This window comes from Arachis ipaensis, chromosome B06, assembly GCF_000816755.2.
Source record: "Arachis ipaensis cultivar K30076 chromosome B06, Araip1.1, whole genome shotgun sequence".
Lineage (NCBI taxonomy): Eukaryota > Viridiplantae > Streptophyta > Magnoliopsida > Fabales > Fabaceae > Arachis > Arachis ipaensis.
The window spans coordinates 11,637,934-11,648,768 of NC_029790.2; the positions used below are offsets into that span (position 1 = coordinate 11,637,934).

At 29.9% G+C, this 10,835-nt stretch overlaps 1 long non-coding RNA gene across 1 annotated transcript; it reads right to left on the reverse strand.

Annotated features, from left to right (window-relative positions):
• On the reverse strand, positions 4,114-6,516 carry LOC110263898. Its single transcript, XR_002349633.1, has 2 exons — positions 6,354-6,516; positions 4,114-4,460 (listed from the first exon to the last, which is right to left on the reverse strand). It is a non-coding gene; the product is annotated as an uncharacterized LOC110263898 (long non-coding RNA).

Here is a 10,835-nt window from a genome sequence, read left to right on the forward strand (position 1 = left end):
AATTATATAAATAATAAAATTTTAACTAAATTAAAATTAAATATTATGATAAAAAATTATTTTTTATTTTACATTACTATTTATGATATATAGTATAACAAATATTAATGTGTCATTTAAATATCCATTGAATTTATTGGAATTAACTAATGAAAAGTAATGGTAAATAATTATATAAATAATAAAATTTTAATTAAATTAAAATTAAATATTATGATAAAAAATTATTTTTAAGTTTACATTACTATTTATGATATATAGTATAACAAATATTAATGTGTCATTTAAATATCCATTGAATTTATTGGAATTAACTAATGAAAAGTAATGGTAAATAATTATATAAATAATAAAATTTTAATTAAATTAAAATTAAATATTATGATAAAAAATTATTTTTAAGTTTACATTACTATTTATGATATATAGTATAACAAATATTAATGTGTCATTTAAATATCCATTGAATTTATTGGAATTAATTAATGAAAAGTAACGAAGTTAGGTTGGTCTAGTGGTTAGCTCACTAGTCTACCTAAGCAAATGTCGGAGGTTCGAATTCCACCTTTTGCATGTACCAACCTATTAGCCAGTGACAAACCTTTAAATAGAGTTTAGTACCATGGCAGATTAACCCTGATATGCGAATAGATACACGTCCAGATAAGGAATCTTAACAATATGTACAATGGACTCGTAATATAGCCCAAATACATATAAAAAATAAAAGACACTCCATAAATTATCTAAATAAAAAAACTCACGCAAATAGATACACATCTAGATAAGGAATCTTAACAATATGTACAATGGACTGGTGATTTAGCCCAAATACATATAAAAAATAAAAAATACTCCATAAATTATCTAAATAAAAAAACTCACTCATTTATTTCAAAAAAATAACCATCCCAAACTCTAATTTATCAAAGCATTTCACTTTAATATCCTCTTCTTTCGCTACCGACGTCGCTCACCCATAGTGAAAATAACTATTTATTTAAGGATAAAAATAATCATTCGCATACCTAATAAATTGAACATCCAACATATTTTAATTATATAAACTAAACTTAATCTAATCAAAATAATCATCCACATAACAAAATAACTATTTTAAACTAGCCATTAAATTAATATAATCCAAGAGTAATTCAGGAGTAGAGGAGAAAATTATTGGTCCTATATCATTAATTCCAAAAAATTTACCAATTTTTCATGGCCCGGTGGATCCACCATCAACACTCTGATAGTAGTAATTGATGAAGAAAGGATGATTAATCCAAAAAGCTTCACATACAAACACCTTAAGTTGGCAACAAAGAATTTCAAGAGAAAGCATTTTCTTGGTGAAGGAGGATTTAAAAGTGTCTTCAAAGGATGGCTTAGTAGAGATGATGCTATGACTCCAACAAAACCTGAAATGGAGATCCTGTCACTGTCAAATTTCTTAACCAATTTGGTCTTCAACGCCATCAAGAATGGCTCGTATGATCACTATCAACTCTACGATGTAGCAGCAACTCCACGAGAGGATTGCACAAAATCGTAGCAACGTGGTCAGGGAAGAGTGGCGCGAAAATAGCGACAACAGCGTTGGACTGAGCGCCAGAGGGCAAGGCGAGTTGGGCTGACCGGTGGAGGTGGAGGCGGTGTCGGCGGGAGGCTGCGGCGGCGTTGGTATGGCCTGCGGGGAGTGCAGCGGCGCGAGGTGAGGACCGGAGAAGATGACGGCAAGTTTTGGACGTGCGGCAGTGTCAATATGGCATGCGGGGAGTGCAGCGGCGCAAGGTGAAGACCTAAAAATGAGTTTAAATACTGAGATTACGGTGATTATTAAAAATCATGGTGATTATTATTGCGCGAGGTGATGACGGCTAGTTTTGAACGTGTATTAGAGGTTATGGTGAGATTATGAATAACCATAGTGTGAATGAGTTTAAATGCAAATCCTAACAATTAGAATTCAAAAAGGATAATTATTAAAAATTAATTAAATTAATTATTATATGATCTTAATTCCTTTTAAGAAAATATGGGGAGTCAATGGTTTTAGTGTACAATGTGTACGTATAGAGAGTCAATAGTTTTAGTATACAATGTGTACAATAAGAGTAAAAAAGGAATTAAGATCATATAATAATTAATTTAATTAATTTTTAATAATTTTCCTTTTTGAATTCAAACAAAAATTAGGATTTGCATTTAAACTCATTCACACTACGGTTATTGTTAATCTCACCATAACCTCTACCTCGCGCCGCTGCACTCCTCGCAGGCCATACCAACGCCGCCACAGCCTCCCGCCGACACCGCCTCCACTTCCGTCGGTCAGCCCGACTCGCCTCGCCTTCCGGCGCTTAGTCCAACGCTGCTGTTGTTATTTTCGTGCCACTCTTCCCTCACTGCATTGCTGTGGTTTTGTGCAACCCTCTCGTAGAGTTGTTGCTACATCGTGGAGTTGATGGTGATCATACGAGCCATTCTTGATGGTGTTGAAGACCAAATTGGTTAAGAGATTTGATAGCGACAGAGATCCCCATTCCAGATTTTGTTAGAGTCATAGCATCATCTCAGCTAAGCCATCCTTTGAAGACACTTCCAATCCTCTCTCACCAAGAAAATGCTTTCTCTTAGAATTTTTTGTTGTCAACTTAAGGTGTTTGTATGTGAAACTTTTTTGATTAACCACCCTTTTTTCATCAATTATTACTATCGGAGTATTAATATAGGATCCACCGGGCCCATGAAAAATTGGTGAATTTATTGGAATTGATGATACAGGACCAATAATTTTCTCCTCTTACTCCTTAATTACTCTTGGATTATATTAATTCAATAGCCAGTTTAAGATGGTTATTTTAATAGGTATACAGATGATTATTTTAATTGTTATGTGAATGATTATTTTGATTGGATTGAGTTTAGTTATATATAATTAAAATATGTTGAATGTTCAATTTATTAGATATGCAGATGATTATTTTTATCTTTAAATGGATGGTTATTTTCACAATGGGTGAGCGACGCTGGTGACGGCGTGTGGCAAGCCAAGTAACGACGATGAAGTAGAATGATTATTGATAAAAATGGGGGTGATAGCTGATTGAGAAAGAAGATGATGTTAGAGTGAAATGCTTTGATAAATTAGAGTTTAGAATGATTAATCTACTTAATATACTAAAACTGGGTTTAACTAATGAAGGTGAGGTGTCGATCCCTCGTGACTCCGTTTTCCCTCCAAAATGAATACACTTTTTCTCTATTCTAAATTATTTTATACAAAATATTTTTATTATAATTAATATTTAATAAATAATACATAATTATACTAATTTAAGAACATATCTTCATTATAATTATATCAAATCAATATTTAATACATTATTAAACTACTTATCAATTGTCAATTAATAATAATAATAATAATAATAATAATAATAATAATAATATATGATAATGATATGATAATGACACCGGTCGTAGTAATCATGAATTTTTCTGTATTGATGCTCTTTTTATTTGAAATATCGTGACAATTTAGAGTGTATGTTGTGACCCATGTGATATTCGTTAATTTGGTGTATCTTTTTAGATGGTTGATGTTATAATGTGTTTAAGGAGTTGAATTAAAATTATAATATGATATATAAATTTATAATATGATTTATAGTATGCTAAAATATTAGGACATTACCATAAAAATATTTTTTTATTTGTCCATTAGATTTAACTATATAGGATCTTGAAAATTATGCAATTATGTAATTAGTTATTTTTTTATATAATTATTGTATTGATCATTTATATTAGTGAGACTATTTTTAATATTAATATTTATAAATATGCTATTATTTGTATAATTGATTGAATCATCTTATTCATTTAAATTTAATTCTATTGAATTAATTATTCAAGGTGTCATCGCTATTTCTGTAACACCCTACCACATAGAGCTTTACGCTTAAGTCGTAAAATAGAGGTGGTGCGGTATTACGACCTCTAAAATAAAATGTATATATATAATAGCAGAAGAATTATAATATGCTAGGAGCCTTGAAGAATAGAGGAAATAAAAATCGCGAAATAAAAGTGCAATGCTCGAGAAATGAGTTAACTTGCGTGCTAAGAAAGCTACAGCTGTCAAGTGTAAAGTAACCCAAAACAGGAATAGAGAGTCAATGATACAAAATAACGAGCTCTTGACTCAGCCTGCAAAATCAAGACTGGCCGGAGAATATACACACATATATACATATATATACATATCCAAAACCCAAAAGTACATATACACAATCCTACCTCTCCATAAACCTCTATGAGGATCAAAAGAACAAGTTATGTGGAGAGAAAATCAAGTACGTGTATATGGAGAGGTAGGGTTATATATATATATATAACCCTGTAACCATTCTGCTTCAAGAGTCCAGACGCCTAACGAGATGCCTCTCGACCTGTATCTGAAAAATAATAATATAGTATGGAATGAGAACCGGAGGTTCTCAGTATGGTAAAGGTGCCACACACATAATATATAAGGTCCTGGGAATGCCAAAGGCAATCCTAGAACGCCGACACTCAGATTGTAGAGCTTAAAGTATTAAATAGAAGCCATAAGAGGTGGTTTTCTAAGAATATTTAAATCTAACTTAACTTAACCTTAAAATTTAAGTCCCATACTGTCATTCCTCCGTACCTCCAACTCTATCATGCATTTTCACAGACAAATAAACAGATAAAGGCAAACACAAGAAGATTACAACTACTGCAGGTAACAAATACACATTTAGCATGGCAAATACAGATAGGCACACCCAATTAAAGCACAAGCAAGTAATTCAAGTAATATGCATATGATGCATGCTTGTCCTATGGCTGATGAGGCTCATCTGTCGGTTATTCAGCCAACCCGACAAGTCTGAATTGTCCTTAGACCGTCCCCCGACGTGCATTCCCAAGAGTCTATGCATAGCTTTTTCTCAAATAATCAATATTTCTCAATGGGGATAACATTCCCAGGAATTTATATAGTGCCCGGTCACACTTACGTCGTAGGGTCAATAGAGTATCGAGTTTTCAACCTGGTACACGTCGACACTTTATCCAAGGAATCTCGTATCTCAGATCATTCAAATTCATAAGCCATATAAATAATTCAATTATAATTCATCAATATCCACATCATTTTCAATCACATTTCATTCATCATCATACATCAATTATATTCAATCCTTATCCTTCATTATCATACCTCCCATTTCGTCCATCAATAGTTCCAATTCAAAATATAATTCATTCCTTTCTAAATAAATCAAACTTAAAGCATACTCATTTTCTTAATAATTCAAAATCAAACCCTATAACCTTTGAATCTAAATCTTTTCAAATAATCATCTAAACAAAATCTCTAAATTTTTGTAAAATTTCGGCAGTATCTCCTCTAAAACTCGGACTTTTCCACCCTTTTCGGGTCCAAACCTGCATTCTTTTCAATTCAACATACACTTTCTCATAATCATAACAATCACCACAATAAATCTAACTCAGATCAACAATTATACTCATACAATATTCAAATCCAACAACCAAAATTCAACTAAAAATCATAGTTCACAAATCCTAGGCTTTTAACACAAAATACCTCATTTTTCATTCAAAAATTCCATTCCAATTATTTTCAAACCTATTACCACCAATCCAAATTGCCAACAATAATCCTCAACAAGCTCCATATCTTTTCATCAATCATCATTCAACCAAACTAAAATATAGCCATATAATCAACAATTCAATCACATATCCTTTCCAAGATCCAACTAGCACTAGCCACCAATATCATCTTACATACAAATCACCAAACCAAGCAAGCATATTCATCAACCCATTACTAAACATTAAATATACACCTGCATTCCAACTTATCCTATGGTCATCTAGCCTAAGTTTTCACAGAACATTATATATTAAATGCAATAAACCTAAACCATACCTTAACTGATTCTCAAGTATTATTCCAAGATAATTTTTTCTAAAAGAACACAGCCCTCAAAACCTCAACTAATTCGCTTCCTCCAAGTTACAGTATTCACAATTTCAAGCTCCAATTATTTATTCACAACCTAATACACATTCATAACATATATATATCCAATTTAATACTCAAAACTCAAATTTAATGAAATTAAAATAGAATTATCGTATCCTCACCTTACCCAAACTTCACATAAGTAAGAGTGAACATTTTCCTCAAGCTAATTAGATTCTAAAATATCAGAAATCAAAGAAATTCAATATTTCCACTCAAAATTTGAAAATTGAGAAAAAGAAGAGGCTGAGGTGAAATAGCAAGTTACCTATGAAATTGTTCCGGTAGAAATGTAGAGCTCGACGCGGTGGACGCGTGGTCACAAACGGTGCGGCGATCGGAGTTCGGACAGAGGAGCTACGGCATTTTGAAATCACCGTAAGGGTTTCGGTGAATTTCTCTTCTCCTTCCCCTAATGCGTCACTGCTTCTGCTGTCTTTGAAGAGAAGAACGAGCTTTAAGCTCATTTAATGGGTTGGTCCGGTTGGGTCCACAGGTCCGATTTGGCTCGATTCAATCGGTTTAATTCGTTCGGTCCAATCTTGAACTGTTTTTTTTTTTAAATTGGTGTCAAAATTCTCGTTTCGATGAGTTCTATCCTAATTTAATATAATATTTGCATTTCTAATCTTTATTAAAAACTAATTTACTAATTATCTACTAATTTAACCGGAGTTTACAATTTCTATTTTTAAAGATTTTTTTAATATTATTTAACAATTCTAATAATAACAATTAAAAAAGTAAGACGGTACAAGAGACATGCATTTTTTATTATTTATTTAAAAAGTATAGCGAAATGAGTTATATCAATTATAATTAATTATCGATAATTGATATCAATAAATTGATTGTATAATTTATAAGATGAATAACGTGTAATAAATGTTGTGAAATTAATTATAATAAATTAATAATTAATAAATAAAAAACTAAAAAAAAGCTTTTTAATTATAATTTTACTTCATTGTAATTCAAATTGAATGATTTGTTTTGTTACAAAATTATTATTTTCTAATCTATTTATGGACAATACATATATTAATTATAATCGTAAATTAAGCTATTTTACATTAAATGACTTATATAATGGTCATCTCATTTATTATCATAAATGCTGAATTAAATGAGAATAAAATCAGAGATACTATTTTATTTGGTCTTTCGGGTTTAATGGGTGTGACACTCAAATATAAATAGTGACTTTCGAATTTTGGTTTCCAACACATTAAAGCTATCTCTGTAACTCCTTTTTCATAAAAGGAATTTCGATTCAACTCTATAAGGGATATTGAAGGTTTTCAAAGAACAAAGGAATTGTCTGAATTTGCACGAATTCTAAATATTCGAACTTACGACGTTGTTTCAGTTCGTTGTCATTACGAGAATGACTCTAATCCATACGTGTCTAAGGACGAGAATAGATTAAATATTATTTAAATAATTTATTTCTAATATTGGTATTTGATTAAATTAGTTTTAGAGAAATTTAAATTGTNGAAACCAAATTTTCATCCTTATTTCTTTCTTTGACACGGATATTTAATATGATATTAAATTAGTAATTTTTTTTTGTTGTCTGTTGTATTTTTTAATTTGATAGGTTAAAAATTAATTTGTCGTAGATCTAAAATCTATTTAAGGATTTGTCGCTCACCAATATAATAGATTGCTAAATGTATAAGGTAGGATTTAAACCCCAAACACTTAAACAAACATGTGAGTTGATCACTTAACTAATTCAAATTGGTTTGATAGTTCTAATAATGCAATAATTTATGAAATATTCTTCACATACAAATCATTTTTCGATACAAGTCCATACAAGTCTCTTTAACCTAATTCACCTAACGCGTTACTATCTAACCAACTTTTTAATCAACGCGCGAATATATAATTGCCTTTTTTAAAAGAATTTCGTTTCCGTAATTTTCTCAGTGTTTTCAATTTATGTTCTCTTCCATCTCTACGTTCTCTGCGTTTCTCTTCATTCGTTCTCTGCGTTCTCTTTTTCGTTTTTCACAATTTTTTTCGTTCTATGCGTTTTTGAAATCAAGCTCTGAAATCAGTTTTAAACAGTTATTTTGTTGTTGAAGATAATAAATTATTCAAGTTCATATTGTCAATTGAACAAGAGTGAAGTGGATTATTGTTTTGAATCGTGTGGTTAAATTATAGTTAATGTTTTCGTTAATAGTTTATGATTCTATAGGTGAATAATGTTATTTTTGTTTGTGAAAACTGAAAATTGTTGTTCATCGTTGATGGTTTGAATTGAATGTAATGTAGGAGTTCTGCATTGAAGAAAATATTTTTGTGTATTTGTAGTAAATTTCGGTGTAAAACTAAGATATTTATGTGTATTGTTTAAGAATTTTCGGTGTATGTATACTAATAAATTCTGCATAATTCAAAACTCTTCTTCTCTCTCCTCCTCATCTTATGTTGCTTCTTATTCTTCTTTTTCATCATCATCATCTTTTTTTTATTCATCTTTTTTTTATTGTCTTACATTCTCAAGTTTCTTCTTGTTTTACTCTCTTAACAAGAAAAAAAAATCAAACAAAGAAGAAGAAGAAACATATAATGCTACAAAATTACTTGGAAGAGGATGAACCTAGCTACATTCATTCAACTAAAAGAAAGAAAGAAATAAGAAAAAAAAAGAAGAAAAAATACAGCATTAAAGGAAATATTTTTGTGTAATTGTAGCAAATTTCGATGTAAGACTAAGATATTTTATGTCTATTGTTTAAGAATTTTTGGTGTATGTGTACTAATAATTTCTGCATAATTCAAAACTCTTTCTCTTCCTCCTCTTTATTTTCTGCTGTTTCTTCTTCTTTTTTCCATCATCATCATCATCATCATCATCATCATCATCTTCTTATTCATCTTTTCCTTCTTGTTTTACCTTCTCAAGTTTCTTCTTGTTTTACTCTTTTAACAATAATAAAAACAAAAAAAAATCAAATAAAGAAGAAGAAGAAACACATAATGCTGCAAAATTACTTTGAAGAGGATGAACTTATATTCATTCAACTAAAAAAAAGAAAGAAATAAGAAAAGAAAAAGAAAAAGAAAAAAATGCAGCATTAAAAGAAATATTTTTGTGTATTTGCAGCCAATTTCGGTGTAAAGCTAAGATATTTATGTGTATTATTTAAGAATTTTTGGTGTTTTTGTACTGATAAGTTCTGCATAATTCAAAACTCTTTTTCTTCCTCATTCTCATCTTCCGCTGCTGCTTCTTTTTTTTCATCATCATCACCATCTTCTTCTTCTTTTTTTCTTATTCATCTTTTCTTTCTTATTTTACCTTCTCAAGTTTCTTCTTGTTTTACTCTTTTCATAAGAATAAAAACAAAAAAAGAATCAAACAAAGAAAAAGGAGAAACATATAATGCTGCAAAATTACTTAGAAGAAGATGAACTTACATTCATTTAACTAAAAGAAAGAAAGAAATAAGGAAAAAAGAAGAAAAAATATAGCATTAAAGGAAACATTTTTGTGTATTTGCAGCCAATTTTGGTGTAAAACTAAGATATTTATGTGTATTGTTTAAGAATTTTCGATATTTTTATACCGATAAGTTCTGCATAATTCAAAACTCTTCATTTTTCTCCTCCTCATCTTCTGCTGTTGCTTCTTTTTTTTTTCATCATCATCACCATCTTCTTCTTCTTTTTTTCATCATCATCACCATCTTCTTCTTCTTCTTCTTTTTCTTATTCATCTTTTCTTTCTTGTTTTACTTTCTCAAGTTTCTTCTTATTTTACTCTTTTAACAAGAATAAAAATAAAAAAATCAAACAAAGAAAAAGAAGAAACACATAATGCTGCAAAATTATTTGGAAGAGGATGAACTTACATTCATTCAACTAAAAGAAAGAAAGAAATAAGGAAAAAAAGAAGAAAAAAATGTAGCATTAAAGGAAACATTTTTGTATATTTGCAGCCAATTTCGGTGTAAAACTAAGATATTTATGTGTATTGTTTAAGAATTTTTGATATTTTTGTACTGATAAGTTCTGCATAATTTAAAACTCTTCCTCTTCCTCGTCCTCATCTTCTGCTGCTTCTTCTTCTTCATTTTCTCATAATTCTTTTCAAATTCAGTTTCGAAACTTCCTTCACTTTTCGCGACAATTTTAAAAAATTTTGATCTTTGTTTAAATTTTGAGTGTTACGATTTTGATTAAGGGACCGTTTGTCATAATAGTTTTCGCACTATTCAAAAGTTGGGAAAGCGCATGTTTACACGCAATCTAAACTAAGAATTGCTTTTGTTGGATTTGTGCCAATTTATATGAATTTGTATACCAAAAAAATTTGTACGTGATAATTTATTATAATAGAATAATTCATCAATAAAATTCAACATCTTGATTTAATTATCGTAAGACATTTATAGAATGAGAAAGTCACCACTTTGGAGTGGGAATATTATGCATAAACTAAAACANNNCCAATGTCACTAGAAGCTCCTTATTTCGCCAGCACATCAGAGCAGTTATTAGCTTCTTTAGAGTATCATTTACGTAACTAATACTGCTTCTCAGTTCTCACCTCAAATCATATCTTAATATCTTATTTAGGAACTCTAATCTCTCTCCACCTTCCAATTGCAAAGACAACAAAGCAGATAAGCCACACAATGGTTGACAACTATTTCTAATAGAGTTAATACTAATTCTAAAATTATTCTCATACTTCAATTTAATTTTTAAAATTTTGCTTTATTTAATT